Here is a 17,248-nt window from a genome sequence, read left to right as displayed (position 1 = left end):
TGTACGCTTGCAGGTCGCAAAATCAAAAACTCACTGTGGCCATCTTGTGACCAAATAGTAAAACTACACCCTAACTCATTACCTCCCACACTCCCCAATTTTTTTTTTTTTTAATTAAAAAAAAAAATACATAAATAAAAAAAAAATACATAAATAGTTACCTTAGGGACTGAACTTTTTAAATATTTATGTCAAGAGGGTATAACGCTGTTACTTTAATAACTATGGGCTTCTAATTAGGGATGGACGCAAAACTGAAAAAAATGCACCTTTATTTCCAAATAAAATATTGGCGCCAAACATTGTGATAGGGACATAATTTAAACGGTTTTATAACCGGGACAAATGGGCAAATACATTTCATGGGTTTTAATTACAGTAGCATGCATTATTTAAAAACTATAAAAGCCGAAAACTGAAAAATAATAAATTTTTTCCCACATTTTTTCCTATTTTCCCATTAAAACACATTTAGAATAAAATAATTCTTGGCATAATGTCCCACCTAAAGAAAGCCTAATTGGTGGCAAAAAAACAAGATATAGTTCATTTCATTGTGATAAGTAATGATAAAGTTATAGACAAATGAATGGAAAGAGCGCTAAAAGGTGAAAATTGCTCTGGTGCTCAAGGGGTAAAACCCCTCAGTGGTGAAGTGGTTAAAAAGTTTAGGCCCTTAGGTAAATATTTACATGTTTGTTTGTTTTTAATATTAAACATTTTATTTGGGAATTTTTGGGAGGGTGGGATGTAAACAGTAATTCTTTTCAGTAAATATGTGTTAATTTTTTTTTTTTTTTACATTTGGTTGTAGTTTTACTTTTTGGCCACAAGATGGCAGCCATGAGTTTGTTTACATGACGTCACTCTAAGCCTAACACGTACGCTTAAAGGGACACATGGGACGCTAGATCCAGTAAAAAGCAAAGCTTCTGCGCGATCGGCCGCGGGATCGGCGATCTAGATCACGCGCACATGGCTTCCTGGACGTAGCTAGTACGTCCAGGAGGTGAAAGTAGTTAAAGCAATCCTGTAGAGGATTGTGGTGCACATCTGTACTATGTGGTATACTATGCAGCCTGCACACTAGCTAGAGCAGACAAAGTCCATCCGGGAGGCCAAATGCGGCCCACTGAGCCTATTCTGGTGTCCCCTAAATCTCTCTACAGTTGTTCATTCCATACGGGTAGCTGCAGTGCTGCATGCAGGGGCCACCTTGTGTCACCGCTCTGCCTACCACTTTGTTTGCCTGTGGGTTGTTATCAGCCACCACTGCAACAATAGCAGCCGCCACGATGCAGGCCCGGTCCGCCCATGATGCCAAGTGAGGCGACTTCCTCAGGTGGCAGCAGTATGGGGACAGCACCAGGCAGTCGAAACAGGAAGTGAAGAGAGTTCCTGGCCAACCTATACTGTGGGCAACTGTACCTGGCTAACCTATACTGGGGGCACCTATACCTGGCTACCTACCTATACTGAGGGTATTTTTTGTGGGGTTCACTGCAGCTATAACATGTGGTGCAAATTCTTGGGTGCTGTGCAATCATTCCAATTCAGGGGGAGGGTGTCTGAAGGTGCCCATACACGGTACAATAACAACCAACAATTTTCCCATTTATTCGACCAAAACGATCGAATCGAATGAAAGTTTAAAAGAATCTTTTTTTTTTGATCAAGAAAAAAAAATCAATCATCCCATTTTTTCAATAAAAATCCAATCGGACATGTTGGAAAAATCTTTATATTTGATCTAACGGAATAATCAAACAAAATTATGTAATTGAAAAAAAAGAAAAAATTGTACCATGTATGGGCACCATTAGGCAACAAAAAGTCTAGAACTGGCCCTGCCACTATGCCACCAGCAGTAAAGGTGGCCAACTGGCCATACATCCAGGCCTGGATTTAAATCACTGGAGCCTATAGGCACATATGTCCTGGTACCCTAGACTTCACCCTCCATGAGCCTACAAACCCCAACTTCTCCTTTATTTCCCTTTCCTGTCATAGGTAGCTACAGGTGCCCCATAGCCAGAAGTACCCTCAATTTTAACCACTTGAGGACCACAGTGGTAAACCCCTAAAGACCAGGCTATTTTTTACTTAATTGGCCACTGCAGCTTTAAGGCCAAGCTGCAGGGCCGCACAACACAGCGGAGGAGTGATTTCCCCCCCCCCCCCTTTCCCCCCACCAGTTGCTCCACAGTTGTTTATTTTTTTAAATACTTATTTTATTTATTTTTTATTAAATTGGGCTCTTTTTTTATTTGTTTTCTCCTGCTCCCGCCCTCCCTCCCTCCCCCCTCCCCCCGCCAGCCAATCAGGGTGATTGGCTGTCATAGGCTTCAGCCTATGACTGCCAATCATTCCGCAGCCTATGGAGGGGACAGCTGTGTCACACGGCTGTCCCCAGTACAGCGCTGCTGCCAATCGCAGCGCTGTAGATGTAAATAGACGGCGATTACGCTCGGAGACTGAAGTTAATGTGAATGTTCGGCTCCTTGAACTAGTAGGCCTGGTTTAAAGTGGACAAAAAAAGGACCATAGAGGACCGTAATAAAACGGGCCCTAACGGAGGTGAAGGAATCCTATGTTAATAGGATTCGTTCACATTGCTCTGTTTTCTGGACCGGCGGCGGATGCGTCGCATTGACCGTGTGCTAGTGGAACGGAGGGTCATGGATGAAAAATGAATGCTTTCAAAAAACTGATCCGTTCCCCACATCAGTTTTTACATGGATTAGTTTTCCATCCTTGCCAGTGTGAACCGGGCCTTAAAGTGAACCAGAAACGAAGCACCCTCATGTATTTTACCATATAGATCAGTGGGAACATTAGAGAAAACACCTACCATGCTTTCTGTTTCATTCTTCACTGCTCAGCTTGCTTCTAATCAGCCCTGATAAAATCCCGACTGAGCATTCAGTCTAGCTTAGCTCAGGAATATTTATAGCTCAGTCTGTGTGTTCTGATGTCTTTTCAAGTCCAAGCCTGCCCCCTGCTGGCTCTGCTTAGGAATCATTATAGCTGAGTCATTATAGCAAAGCCAGACTGAATGCTCAGTCTGGGATTTTATCAGGGCTGATTAGAAGCAAGCTGTGTAGAGCAGAATGAAACATAAAGCATGGTAGGTGTTTTCTCTAATGTTCCCGCTGATCTATATGGTAAAATACATGAGGGTGCTTTGTCTCTGGTTCACTTGAAATCTTTGCAATAAAATTACAGAAAGACATAACGGAACAGAACGTCTAGATGGTCCAGACGCACCTGGAGCCTCGTACAACCCACTGTTCCTACACAGACAGGACCCATTTCTTCTAGCCGCGCTCTGGAACCTCCATGAGGTCTGAAACCTAATATTTCTAGAGGGTGATGTCATTGGAGAACTGTTGAAACAGCAACCAATCACGTTACTGGAATTTCCCTATGTGGTTTCCCAGTGGGTCACCTCAACCATTCTAGTGCCAAATGAATCCCTCTCTTGCATGGAGGAAAAAAGACATGCATGATGGGTGTTACGACCATACTTCCCACCAAGTGCTTGGTGACATGATTAAAGCAACCACCATAAGTTACCACCATACTTCACACAAAGTACTTGGTCACATGACTCAAGCAACCACCATAAGTTACCATGAGTTACCAGCACTTCAGTGGGAGACCTCACCCCCCCCCCCCAATAAGTATGAGTCCATAACAAAGCATTATGAAAGAAGAGAACAGGAAAAATTAAATCATAAAAATAATAATGGGGAGGAGGGTTCAGAACTCTATGCCACTGTGTAGATGTGAGAGGGTTATGAGGTAACTTAAACTAATTGTGATTGGAAAAACACTTCTGCATGGCAAATTGGATCACCCAATCACAGCTAACTACCACTTCCCAGATACCGCAATAGCTCCTCCTCCAGAATTATCTCCCAAATCTTCTGGAAGGTGAGGAGATTCTTCAATCTGAAATACAAAAAGGGAACAGCCACAAACAGCACAAGATCTGATCACACTAAACTATTTAGGTCCACAGCATTCCCACGTGTACTGCAACGTCGGACTGCAGTGCTTCTAGAACAGTAAACTGCATTGCCCGTTGGACTGAGATCTTCCAACTTGCCTGAGGGTCTGTTCCTATTAACATACCGGGAGGCTGGAGAGACTGGGGGTGCTGGGCTTTGGGGGTAGAATGCCTGCCTGCTTGAGCCCTGTAAGGTCTAAATCCAGGGGTGTCAAATTCAAATACAAGGTGGGCCAAAATTGAACACTAGGACCAAGTCATGGGCCTACCTCATTGTATAGTGGCCACCTCCCTTCCTTATAAATTTCCCTGGTGTCTAATGGCTCCCCTCCCTTCCCTACACAGTTCCCTGGTGTCTAGTGCCACCCCTCTCTCCCCTACACAGTTTTGTGGTGTCTAGTGGCCTGTCTCTCCCTCTCCTATATTGCCCTGGTGTTTAGTGTCCTCCTCCTTTGCCTATACAGTTCCCTGGTTTCTAGTTACCCCCCTCCCCCCCCCCCACCCCCTTTTCCATACAGTTCTCTGGTGTCTAGTGTTTTCCCCTCTCTCCGCCATATGGCTTCTCTAGGGTCCAATCTCCAATATAGCTTCCCTGGTGGTCTAGAGTGGGCCAAACATAATGCAAAGGGCCAAATTTGACGGCCCTGAGGGCCAGATTTGGCCCACGTGCCAGAGTTTGACATGTTTGTCTTAATCCAACCCTGTCAAGGTTTGAACTCCTTCTATACCTCAGGAAGTCGTTTGTCCGATCACTGTCAGCACAGTACGAGCTTGGATTTCCCAGCCGAGCCTTTATCACCACCTGAATTAATTCTTCCTATTTATAATGCGTAGGGTGTAATACCATTTCATTTCCATGATTGTCTTTCTCCCATGTCTCCTACGATAGACTATTAATCACCTCACTGTAATATATGTGGATGGAGAGTCTCTTTAAACATCATAATTATCATTCTGCTCCAAGCTGGGAGATTTCTATGCATTGCCACTAATTAAGCTCTCAGTCTATGAGGAGAAATCTCCGTCTTGCTGAGTCCCGACCTGCATTACTCATCTGACATCTCCTGGCAGGTGCCATGGAAACAGGACCCCCTCTGGGAAGAGGCACCTCCGCTCCTTCTTGTGACGTGTATCATAGATTTCAGGAACAGCCGCCTTTTAGTGTATCACAAGGAATTAATTTGCTCTTCAGCAGTGGGTGGCTTATTCATGTAGGTGTATAGAAACTTTATTTTTAGTTTAGTCGTTTTTTTATATACTTCATCTTTTTCTTTTCTTTTTTCTGAAATTAAACGTCTCTGGTAACAGGCAGTGGCACCTGTGGCTTCATAGCAAGGATGAATAAACTAAACACTGTAATCTCATGGGGTTTAGGAAAGAAAGAGTTTATCAGTAGCCAGAGATTCTGGTTCTAAAGAGATTGGTCAGAATAAAATAATAATACTAGCTGTTGGACCCGATGTTCACAAAAGCTGTTGCAGATTAATTCATAATATAATGATATAATTCACAAAAACGTTTTCTTTGCTGTGCTTGGAAAAAGGAGGTTGTACAGAACATCCACATACCTCCCAACTTTTTGAGAAAGATGGAGAAAGAGAAAAAGGGACACTTAAGCCACACCCCATCACACCCCTAGTCATGCATACCGTAAAGATTTGATAAGAAAAATATGATGTTTTATAATTCAAACCACACTGGTCCTTTCTATCTTTGTTCATTTTCCTTCATAATAACATTTTAAAATTAGTAGTGCCTGGTGCATCTCTGAATGATAACTGTTGTGTGCTCCCCTTTTTTATTGCCTGAGGAAGTGGGACTATACCTGTGAAATGCGTTGCAACACTTTGTGGAGTATACTAATAAATTTATGTCTGTTGAAATTGACAGTTTTTGTGTCTGCTTATAGGAGGTAAGTCCACCACTGCCTTCCAAGCATTTTTAACTATTTTAAATTATTTTATACTTCTGGCGGCTCTGTTTACAACGCATTCCCCTATTGTGTTTGAAGCAGAGAGAAATAAGAAAATGGAATACATGGCAGTGACTGCAAGCCAGATAACTAACGACCGGGGCTGGTTTCTCTGATCTGTGCTGCGTGGGCTCTCCAGCCCGCAGCACAGATCGTGTGAAAGGCAGGGCGATCAGACTTCCCCTCTTTTTTCCCCACGGGATGTCCTGCTGGGGGGGTCTGATCGCCGCCGCTCTGTGTGGCCGAGCAGGGGGGGCTCCTCAAAGCCCCCCTCCGCAGCGATCTTCCGCCTCACTCCCTTTCCCTCCCTCCCCTCCTTCCCCTGGGCGGCACAGGACGGCGATGCGTCCTGCGCCGCCTCTGATAGGCTGCAGCCTATCAGATGCCGGCGATCCCCGGCCAATCAGAGGCCGAGGATCGCTGATCTCCCTTACGGCGCTGCTGCACAGCAGCACCGTATGGATGTAAACACAGGGGATTTCTTCCCCGCGTGTTTACATTTAGCCTGCGAGCCGCGATCGGAGGCTCGCAGGCTGTTCACGGAGACACCCTCTGTAAACTGACATGGAAGTTTCCATGGAAACCCACTAAATTACGAACGGATTACACAAAATCAGTTAATTGTTCATTACCTGTAACCGTAATTGCTAAATTTTACGTGAAATTTTGCGTAATTGAAATTAGCACATTAAGATAATCACTTCTGGAAACAATGGGCAGAGATAGGATATTTTTAATTAGCATATTTTAAAATGCATTTTCTATTTAAAAAGGGGGGGGGGGGGGAATTTGAAGCAGGACTTTTCAAGGGAACTTGAGGTGAGAGGGACATGGAGGCTGCCAGGTTTATTTCCTTCCATGGGCGTAACAATCACCCCTGCGGCCCCTACCATCGCAGGGGGGCCCAGAGGCTCCGCTTCCTTCTCCCCAACCGCAAGTGAAGCCAACTAGCAAAACAACCTCCCTGTTCTCTCACAAAAGCCGTGTCTGTAATTTTTTCCTGCTTCCCGACGCTGCTTCACAGCAGAACACTCTCTGCTGCCATTCGCCGGCTCCTGATCACGTGACCTGCATGGGGTTTGGGAACAAAGGGGGCCTCATGCTATCATTTTTGCAAGGGGCCCTATTAAAGGGGCTTTAGGGCGAAAAACTGTAAAATGTAAAATATGTGCAAGCATTGACAAATAAGAAGTACATTTTTTCCAGAGTAAAATGCGTCATAAATTACTTTTCTCCTATGTTGCTGTCACTTACAGTAGGTAGTAGAAATGTGACAGAACCGACAGGTTTTGGACTAGTCCATCTCTTCATGGAGGGATTCTCAGGGATTTTTTTTTCAAAAGCACTTAGTGAATGGTAGCTACTCTGTCCAACTGCCAAAAAAACTGTGTAGGGAGCAGGGAAGCCGACCAGCATCATTGTTTAAATCCTTTTTAGGGAATATCTTTATAAAGAATAAAAGCCTTGCTGAGAATCCTCTTTGAAGAGATGGACTAGTCCAAAACCTGTCACTTCTGTCATATTTCTACTACCTACTGTAAGTGACACCAACATAGGAGAAAAGTCATTTATGGCTCATTTTACTCTGGAAAAAAACGTACATCTTATTTTTTCGGTGTTTGCACAAATTTAAAATGTCACAATTTTTCACCATAGTGCCCCTTTAAGTCTAGTTACGCTCCTGTCTCTTTCTAAGCAATACTGGTTGCCTAGCAGTCCTGCTGATCTCTTAGGCTACGGTAGTGTCTGCATTTCAACCCTGAAACAAGCATGCAGCTAATCTTGTCAAATTTTTGTCAGACACACCTGATCTGCAGCTGCATGCTTTTCCAGGGTCTATGACTTAAAGTATTATAGGCAGAGGATCAGCAGGATGCATATGTTAATTAAAGGCACCTGGAAATTTGGGCACACAGTAAGGCCAATAGTAAAGTATTGGTATTAAATGCAAATATTTTACTATAAAAGTGTAAAATATCAATATTAAATACAGATTTTACTATGGCCAAACCTTACCCTACTCTCAAACAGAACCCTCCCCCCTGACGGCTAAGTCTTAAAGGAATACTTAAGTCTCCAAAAAAAAATGACTTTTACTCACCCGGGGCTCCGCTCAGCCCCCTGCAGCTGAACGGTGCCCTCGCCGTGTCCCTCCTATTCGCCTGGACTCGCCGGCGACCACTTTTTTTGGAGACTTAAGTATTCCTTTCAAGTAAACCTGAGATTAAATAAACTAAAGATTTGATACTTACCTGGGGCTTCCTCCAGCCCCATAAGCTCATGAGCCCCATGCTGTCCTCCCGCGGTGTGCCATTCAGCTGCGATCAGCCCCGGTAACAGCTCAGTCACGTCAGTCCGGGTCTACTGCGCATGCACTGACCTCCCGCGCATGTGCAGAAGACCCAGACTGAGCTGTTACCGGGGTTGATTGTGCCTGAACGGAAGACCGCGGGAGGACAGCATGGGGCTCAGACTAGCTTATGCGGCTGAAGGAAGCCCCGGGTAAGTATCAAATATTTAGTTAATCTCATCTCTGGTACACTCTAAACCCCCCACCGCACACACTACCGGCCTAATACTTAAATCTAACCCCCTCCCCTTCCCCCATACACACTACCTGCCCAATGCCTAAAACTAACAGCAACCAGACCCCCCCACCCCCACACACACAACCTACCTAATACCTAAATCTATACTCCCCCCACAATACACTACCTGACTTATACCTAAACCTACACTACTCCCCCCCCCCCCCGCACACACTACCTACCTACCTAATGCCGAAACCTAAACTGCCCCCCCCCCCCCGCACACACTACCTACCTAAAGCCTAAACCTAAACTACGCCCATCCCCCCAAGCACACTACCTACCTAATGCCTAAACCAAAACTACCCCTCCCCCTGCACACACTACCTACCTAATGCCTAAACCTACCCCCCCCCCCTTTACACTACCTGCCTAACAGCGACCCCGCCAGTAGCTGCGGGGCATTGCATCCGTAGGAAAAAAAAAAGGAATACTAAAAGTGTAAGATATCGGGCACCACAAAAATTAGGCATTTGGGTGCCCGCGGTGCATATATACCGGGCGCTCAAATTTCCACTCTGACGCCCAAATACCGATATTTTCTATTGGTGCCTATGGCGGCGCCCAATTAGTCCACTTGCCACATACGACTTTTTTTTTTTTACTGCTTTGCAGCAGGATGCCAGGCACTATGCATTGTAGGGAATAAACATGTCAGCCTTCGTATTCCTCTCAGCTCGGGTTCCCTTTAATTATACCGACCCCGTCTCCCGGTGCAGCCTGGCTGGGAGATTTCCCGCTGCTGATGAAAATAAATGAACATAAAATGCCAGTCTGCTCGGTTTCCGCACTGATCCATGATAACGGCATCCACCGTGACAGTATATTTTGTCTCCCTAATGAATGTAAATTGCGCAGTAACTCACATCCAGACGTGCCCTTTAATTGTGATATTTCTTCAGATTGGACACATTGTAGCGAGTCCTCCAGTCTAGGCTCAGTTTCTATGAATATTCCAGGTGAACAGCCAGGGCAATGAGAAGTTGTGCAAGAGAACTGCGGCCGATGATAAAGGGCACCTAAACTGAGAGGGATATGGAAGCTGCCATATTTATGTCCTTCTAAAAAACAAGCTGATCATTCTGCCGGCAGTTATCCAGTCAGACTTCAGTCAGAAACATCCGATCTGCATATGCTGGTTCAGGGTCTATGGCTAAAAAGATTAGAAGCAGATGATCAGCATCAGGGAAATAAATATGGCAGCCCCCATATCCCTCTCACTTCAAGGGTGAACCCAGAACTTCCTCTCTGCTCTAAAAGATACACAGCATAATAAGAACATAAGAACAGCACAGGCCCGGATTTACATCACAAGAGCCTATAGGCACAGATGTCCTGGCACCCCAGACTTTGCTCTCCACGAACCTACAAACATCTGCCAAACCGCACTGCAAGGTCCAACTGTCACTTCTCCCTTACTTCCCTTGCCTGTCATAGGTAGCTACAGGTGCCCCTTAGTATTAGGCAGCTAGAGGTTCCCCCAAGTATTAGGTAGCTAGAGGTGCTCCTGACTTGAAGGGGCATCTGGTCAGTAGAATGCCGAGAGCAGGGGGAGTAACCTCTCATTTACACTCCACTCAGGACTCTGCATAGGGAAGGAGGGATGGAGGCACTCTGGGAGGGGAATGAGCCTCCCCTCCATCATCAGGCACCTTAGGCACGTGCCTACAATGCCTTATGGTAAATCGGCCCTGTAACAGCATATTAACCTTTAAAGGGACCCTGAGCTCTGCTAAAAAGGTAATTTGGACTTACCTGGGGCTTCCTCCAGCCTCCCCATAGCCCGCAAGGTCCCCCCGCGTCCTCTGCTTGCGGCTCCGTTAATTGGCAACTTCTGGCCAGCCAACATGACAGTTCTGCACATGCACGGTTCAGTCTTAGAGAACCCCACATACGCAGGACTCTCACACTGGCCGGCGTGATGATGCATAGCGTGCGCGGCAGGGACTTCAGGCGGAAGTCGACAATTAACAGAGCCACATGCTGGACCAGGAGAGAAGCCAGGAGGACCTTGCTGGCTACGGGGGGCTGGAGGAAGCCCCAGGTAAGTTCAAACATGTGGTTTTAGTAGAGCTCTGGGTCCCTTTAACCAGCCGGGCGGTATGGACGAGCTCAGCTCGTCCATCACCGCCGGAGGCTGCCGCTCAGGCCCTGCTGGGCCGATTTTAATCAAATAAAAAGCAGCACACGCAGCCGGCACTTTGCCAGCCGCGTGTGCTGCCTGATCGCCGCCGCTCTGCGGCGATCCGCCGCGAGCAGCGGTGAAAGAGGGTCCCCCCAGCCGCCTGAGCCCTGCGCAGCCGGAACAAAAAGTTCCGGCCAGCGCTAAGGGCTGGATCGGAGGCGGCTGACGTCAGGACGTCGGCTGACGTCCATGACGTCACTCCGCTCGTCGCCATGGCGACGAAGTAAACAGAACACGGAAGGCCGCTCATTGCGGCCTTCCGTGTTACTTCTGGCCGCCGGAGGCGATCAGAAGAACGCCTCCGGAGCGCCCTCTTGTGGGCTTTCATGCAGCCAACTTTCAGTTGGCTGCATGAAATAGTTTTTTTTTTATTTAAAAAAAACCCTCCCGCAGCCACCCTGGCGATCTTAATAGAACGCCAGGGTGGTTAAAGGAGAACTGTAGTGAGAGGAATATGGAGGCTGCAAAATGTACTTCCTTTTAAGCAATACCAGTTACCTGGCAGCCCTGCTGGTCTATTTGGCTGAAGAAGTCTCTGAATCACACCAGGAACAAGCATGCAGCTAATCTTGTCATATCTGTCAAAATTGTCAGAAACACCTGATATGCTGCATGCTTGTTCAGGGGCTATGGCTGAAAGTATTAGAGGCAGAGGAACAGCAGGACAACCAGGCAAATGGTATTGCTTAAATGGAAACAAATATGGCAGCCTCCATATACCTCTCACTACAGTTCTCCTTTAAAGAAAAACATTTCTTTGCTATAGCTCAGCGCCATCCAACTGGCGGCCCGCGGGCCGCATCCGGCGCGCCAGGCCTCCTGCTGCGGCCCGCTCATCTCCCTGAGATGCAGGCATGACTTGCGCTATGGGCTCCATGCCTGCTCCCTCTTATAGTGGCCTCTCATGTGTCCCCGCTGCCGCTGCCTCACAGCTCAGACCTCACAGATTGCGGCGACTGAGGTAAACAGAGTGTGCATGGTACCCACACGGAGTACGTCACATGCGGAAGTGACATCATTAGTGAGAAGTTCAGCCGCGCGGGTGCCATGCGCGCGCTCTGCTTGCTTCAGTCGCTGCGATCTGTGAGGTCTGAGCTGTGAGGCAGCGCCAGCGGGGACACAGGAGAGGACATTGGCGCTGATCTGAGGTAACGGGCTAGGCAATGGACACCTCGCTGTCTAGCTGGGGGGCACCTGTCACTACCTCAGCTGGGGGGACACCTGTCACTATCTAACTGGGGGGGCACCTGTCACTACCTCAGCTGGGGGGGGGGGGGGCACACACCTGTCACTATCTAACTGGGGGGGTGGGGCACCTATCACCACCTCATCTGGGGGAACACCTGTCACTATCTAACTGGGGGGGAAGCACCTGTCACTACCTCAACTGAGAGGGCACCTGTCACTATCTAACTGGGGGGGCACCTGTCACCAGGGCCGGCCTTTGACCTGAGCGACCGGTGCGATCGCTCAGGGCGCCGGCCTCCAGGGGGCGCTCCTGCCGCCTGTTAATGCGGAAGCTGCGGCCCCGGCTGGGTCCGTCTCGCTCCGACCCCTGGTGCCGCAAACAAACATGCCCGTAATAGAGGGGAAGCCGCGGGGAGGGCAGCCCGACCTCTCCGGGCTACCCTCCGTGCTCCCCCCTCCGATGCTGCTGCAGACTGCAGAGAGAACAACTCACCTCCCTGGTTCCGATCGCCGGCGCCTCTCACGTCCCTTGCCGCTGGTCTCCTCTTCTACGTTGTCACTGATGCACACTAAACTTCCTGTTAAGCAGGAAGTTTAGTGTGCATCAGTGACAATGTGGAAGAGGAGACCAGCGGCAAGTGACGTGAGAGGCGCCGGCGATGGGAACCAGGGAGGTGAGTTGTTCTCTCTGCAGTCTGCAGCAGCATCGGAGGGGGGAGCACGGAGGGCGGCCCGGAGAGGAAGGGAGGGAGAGGTCGGGCTGCCCTCCCCACGGCTCCCCCTCCACTATGAGGGGGGGGCACCTACCTACCTACCTACCTAATCTATACTGGGGGCAGCTACTTATCTTGCCAATACTGGGGGGACCTACCTATCTAACCTATACTGGGGGGCAGCTACCTATCTAACCTATACTGGGGGCACCTACCTATCTAACCTATACTGGGGGGGCAGCTACCTATCTAATCTATACTGGGGGCAGCTCCCTATCTAATCTATACTGGGGGCAGCAACCTATCTAATCTATACTGGGGGCAGCTACCTATCTAACCTATACTGGGGGCAGCTACCTATCTAATCTATACTGGGGGCAGCAACCTATCTAATCTATACTGGGGGCAGCTACCTATCTAACCTATACTGGGGGCACCTACCTATCTAACCTATACTGGGGGGGGGCAGCTACCTATCTAATCTATACTGGGGGCAGCTCCATATCTAATCTATACTGGGGGCAGCAACCTATCTAATCTATACTGGGGGCAGCTACCTATCTAACCTATACTGGGGGCAGCTACCTATCTAACCTATACTGGGGGCAGCTACCTATCTAATCTATACTGGGGGCAGCAACCTATCTAATCTATACTGGGGGCAGCTACCTATCTAACCTATACTGGGGGCAGCTACCTATCTAATGTATACTGGGGGAAGCTACCTATCTAATCTATACTGGGGGCAGCAACCTATCTAATCTATACTGGGGGAAGCTACCTATCTAATCTATACTGGGGGGCAGCTACCTATCTAATCTATACTGGGGGCAGCAACCTATCTAATCTATACTGGGGGCAGCTACCTATCTAACCTATACTGGGGGGCAGCTACCTATCTAATCTATACTGGGGGCAGCAACCTATCTAATCTATACTGGGGGCAGCAACCTATCTAATCTATACTGGGGGCAGCTACCTAACTAAACTATACTGGGGGCAGCTACCTATCTAATCTATACTGGGGGAAGCTACCTATCTAATCTATACTGGGGGCAGCTACCTATCTAATCTATACTGGGGGCAGCTACCTATCTAACCTATACTGGGGGCAGCTACCTATCTAATCTATACTGGGGCAGCTACTTATCTAATCTATACTGGGGGCAGCAACCTATCTAATCTATACTGGGGGCAGCAACCCATCTAATTTATACTGGGGGCAGCAACCCATCTAATCTATACTGGGGGAAGCTGCCTATCTAATCTATACTGGGGGCAGCTACCTATCTAACCTATACTGGGGGCAGCTACCTATCTAATCTATACTGGGGGCAGCTACCTATCTAATCTATACTGGGGGCAGCTACCTATCTAACCTATACTGGGGGCACCTACCTATGGTAGATCCCCCCCCCCCCCCCCCCCCTTAGTGTATATAGGCTACTAGTCTTGTAGATGTAGGCAGATTCCCCCTTTAGTGTATATAGGCTACTGGTCTTGCATTTGCAGATCCCCTTTTAGTGTATTTAGGCAGCAGATTCCACCCCCCCCCCCCCCCATTAGTGTATGTGTGTGGTGCGCTCACACGCAAAGAGGATGAATTGGGGGGGGGGGCGCCAAAATCTGGTTATGCTCAGGGCGCTGTGAAACCTAAGGCCGGCCCTGCCTGTCACTACCTCATCTGGGGGGACACCTGTCACTACCTTATCCGGCCACACCACAGCATCACCGCCAGCCCAGCCACAGCATCACCGCAAGGCCTTTCAGCCATCCCCAATCCTGCCAAAAACAGTACTGCCAGGCCAGCCAGGCACAGCAGCCAGTAGAGGAGGATTCAGAAGTCAGATGAGAGGTGTCTACCATATAAAGGGGGCATTCTGCCTATTTATGTGAAATGCTGTCTATTTATGTGCCTCATGACTGCTGAATTTGTCATGTTGGGGGCCTCATGATTGCTGAATTTGTCTTGTTGGGGGCCCCTATGAGACAATAGCATTAAACCTACTTTTTTAGTTTTTTAAAACGGAAAATAAAACTGGGAGGTTCTAAAAAATGAATACATTTTTCAAGAGTCGGATGGACGAAATTGTTTATCTTCACAGTTTATTTTCAACTTGGATTTTCCATAATGTTCATGTATAAGTTAAAACGTTTTTATGTAGTTTAAATTGCTGTTGCCACTTTGCGATAAAGGGACTTTTGGGTTGCAGTTTGGGCACTCGGCCTCCAAAAGGTTTGCCACCACTGTCCTAATCTAATGTCCCACATTGCTAAGTTCATGTAAATGTGTCTCCACCCGTGGCCACACCCACATTCTGGTCCATGGCCACACCCATTTTCCGGCGTGGCGCGCTGCGTGCGCCACACAACTTCACCAAAATCTTGAATTTCATTTTGTGGGAATCTGCTGCCAATTGCATTGCATTTTGTGGAAAGTGCTGCCAATCTAATTGTCCTTTAATTGCATTTTTTTCCTGGGGGGGGGGGGGGGGGGGGTAGTCTGTGGCTCTAGCAAGAGCCTTCGGCCCTCCACCATGGGGTCTGAAAAAAAAATTGCCCTCCATGCCCGTGAAGTTGGACAGCAAATAGCTGATAAAATCCTGCAATAAATCTGTAGTGTGTTTACTTCCAGCTTTCATGGAAGTGGACAGATTGTTAACATCCTGTTTTTACAAATGATCTGCTCTGCCAGAGGAGATTCCTGAGCTGACAGGAAGAGATCAAATTACAGATGTGATTAGTCACAGATGAGGGGGAATTAGACAGGCTAAACTCTCTAAATACATACAGGGTACATTTCTCTCTGTTTTCCTTCTGTCCTGTGTAAGAGTTCAGGTTTTAGATGCAGGACAAGCTGTAAGCAGTAACATTGGATGGTTCTCAGTGGTGACAGGATTATTGCAGAGCTCCAGGCTATCCCTGGGAGTTTGCTGCCCCCCTCTGTCCACTGTTGCAATCTATGTCTCAGTCTGTAACACGTTGCTTTACCTTCCCTTCTAGTTCTAATGTTCTGCTTTTTACAAGAGATGTATTAACCAGGCTCGGCAGACATCAACCTGGGGGAGAAATAATACAAAAACTTAACTCAAAGAACTATTTTATTGCTGCTCTGACATCTTTTCTAATCATCCGCCATGCAAATTTGTCTTAAAGGATACCTGAAGTTAAAGGAATATGGAGGCCGAAATATCTTCCTTTAAAAAATACCAGTTACCTGGCTGTCCTTCTGATCTATTTGGCTACAGTAGTGGCTGAATCACACACCTGAAACAAGCATGCAGCCAATCTTGTCAGGCTTTAGTCAGACATCTGATCTGCATGCTTGCTCAGGGTCTATGGCTGAAAGTATTAGAGGCAGACGATCAGCATGAAAGCCAGGCAATGTGTATTGTTGAAATTTAAATAAACATGTCAGTCTCCATATCCCTCTCACTTCAATTGTAATGCATATCCTGACCACAAGATGGCCATCAAGGCACACACTTCTGGAATCTCCACCTCTATTGCTGGAGAACCTTGTCCCCGCCCTGCTTTCCATCCTCTTCCTATTTCCCTAGATCGAAACCTACACTAATCCTCACTCACCATCCTTCAATGGTTAATTCCACAAGTGACAACCATGATAGGCTATCGATCAGCAGGGAGGTGTGGTTTCAGCTGATAGCGCAATTCCGCTCACTCCTGCATGCCCATGTGACTAGAGGAGGAGTGTTTCAGACTGACTGAGAATGAGCAGGCAGACATTGGCTGCTGAGGATCTATGGAAGGGTGCGTCAGATATTTTACTTTTTCACTCTGCCAGAGTTTGAATGGAAAGTGGAGTAGTGAATGCGTATATAAAAAGAAGAGGAACCGAGAGCCCAATATGGTGTAGTAAGTCAAGGCAAAAATGGTATAATGGAAAGGAGTAAAAAGTGTATACTCACAAACCCGGGTTACCACCAGGCAACCACTAAACAAGCAGGTGGGGAGTTTGACCTGTCCCCACTCAGGATTAAGAAGTCGCTCTCTGTAGACGTGAAGAAACAAGGGGTATCACCCTCCACCAAGGGTGGATATCTGATACAGTGTGAGCTGAACAGAGGCGCTAAAAGGATAAAAACAGTATTTAAAATGTTTAAAAGAGTTGCTAAGGGGGCAGTGGTGGACTACACCCCTTTTAAGCAGACACAAAAACTGTGTAATATAATAAGGAACAATTTATTGGTACACTCCAGGGTTATTATACAACGCATTTCGCAGGCATAAGCCCGCTTCTTCATGATTGTCTGATCACATACCAATACGTGCCTTTTTCCCCCCCAATAGTGTACTCCTACCTCTACTGCCTGAAGAAGCGGGCTTATGCCTGCAAAACGCGTTGTATAATAACCCTGGAGTCAGTGGCGTAGCAATGGGGATAGCCGCCATAGCGTTGCTACGGGGCCCCGCGGCAGCGCTACGTCACAGGGGGCCCGCAGCTGCCCGAGAGGACTTTTTTTTTGTTTTGTTTATTTTTTTTTTGTTTCGCCGGGCCCCCTCCCTCACCTCAGTGCCCCCCCCCCCTCCTCACCTGGGCCCCCCCCCTCCTCACCTGGGCCCCCCCCC

This window comes from Hyperolius riggenbachi, chromosome 1 (genome assembly GCF_040937935.1).
Source record: "Hyperolius riggenbachi isolate aHypRig1 chromosome 1, aHypRig1.pri, whole genome shotgun sequence".
In the NCBI taxonomy this organism is placed as follows: domain Eukaryota; kingdom Metazoa; phylum Chordata; class Amphibia; order Anura; family Hyperoliidae; genus Hyperolius; species Hyperolius riggenbachi.
The sequence above is the reverse complement of the archived record's forward strand: the minus strand, read 5'-3'. Positions refer to the sequence as shown.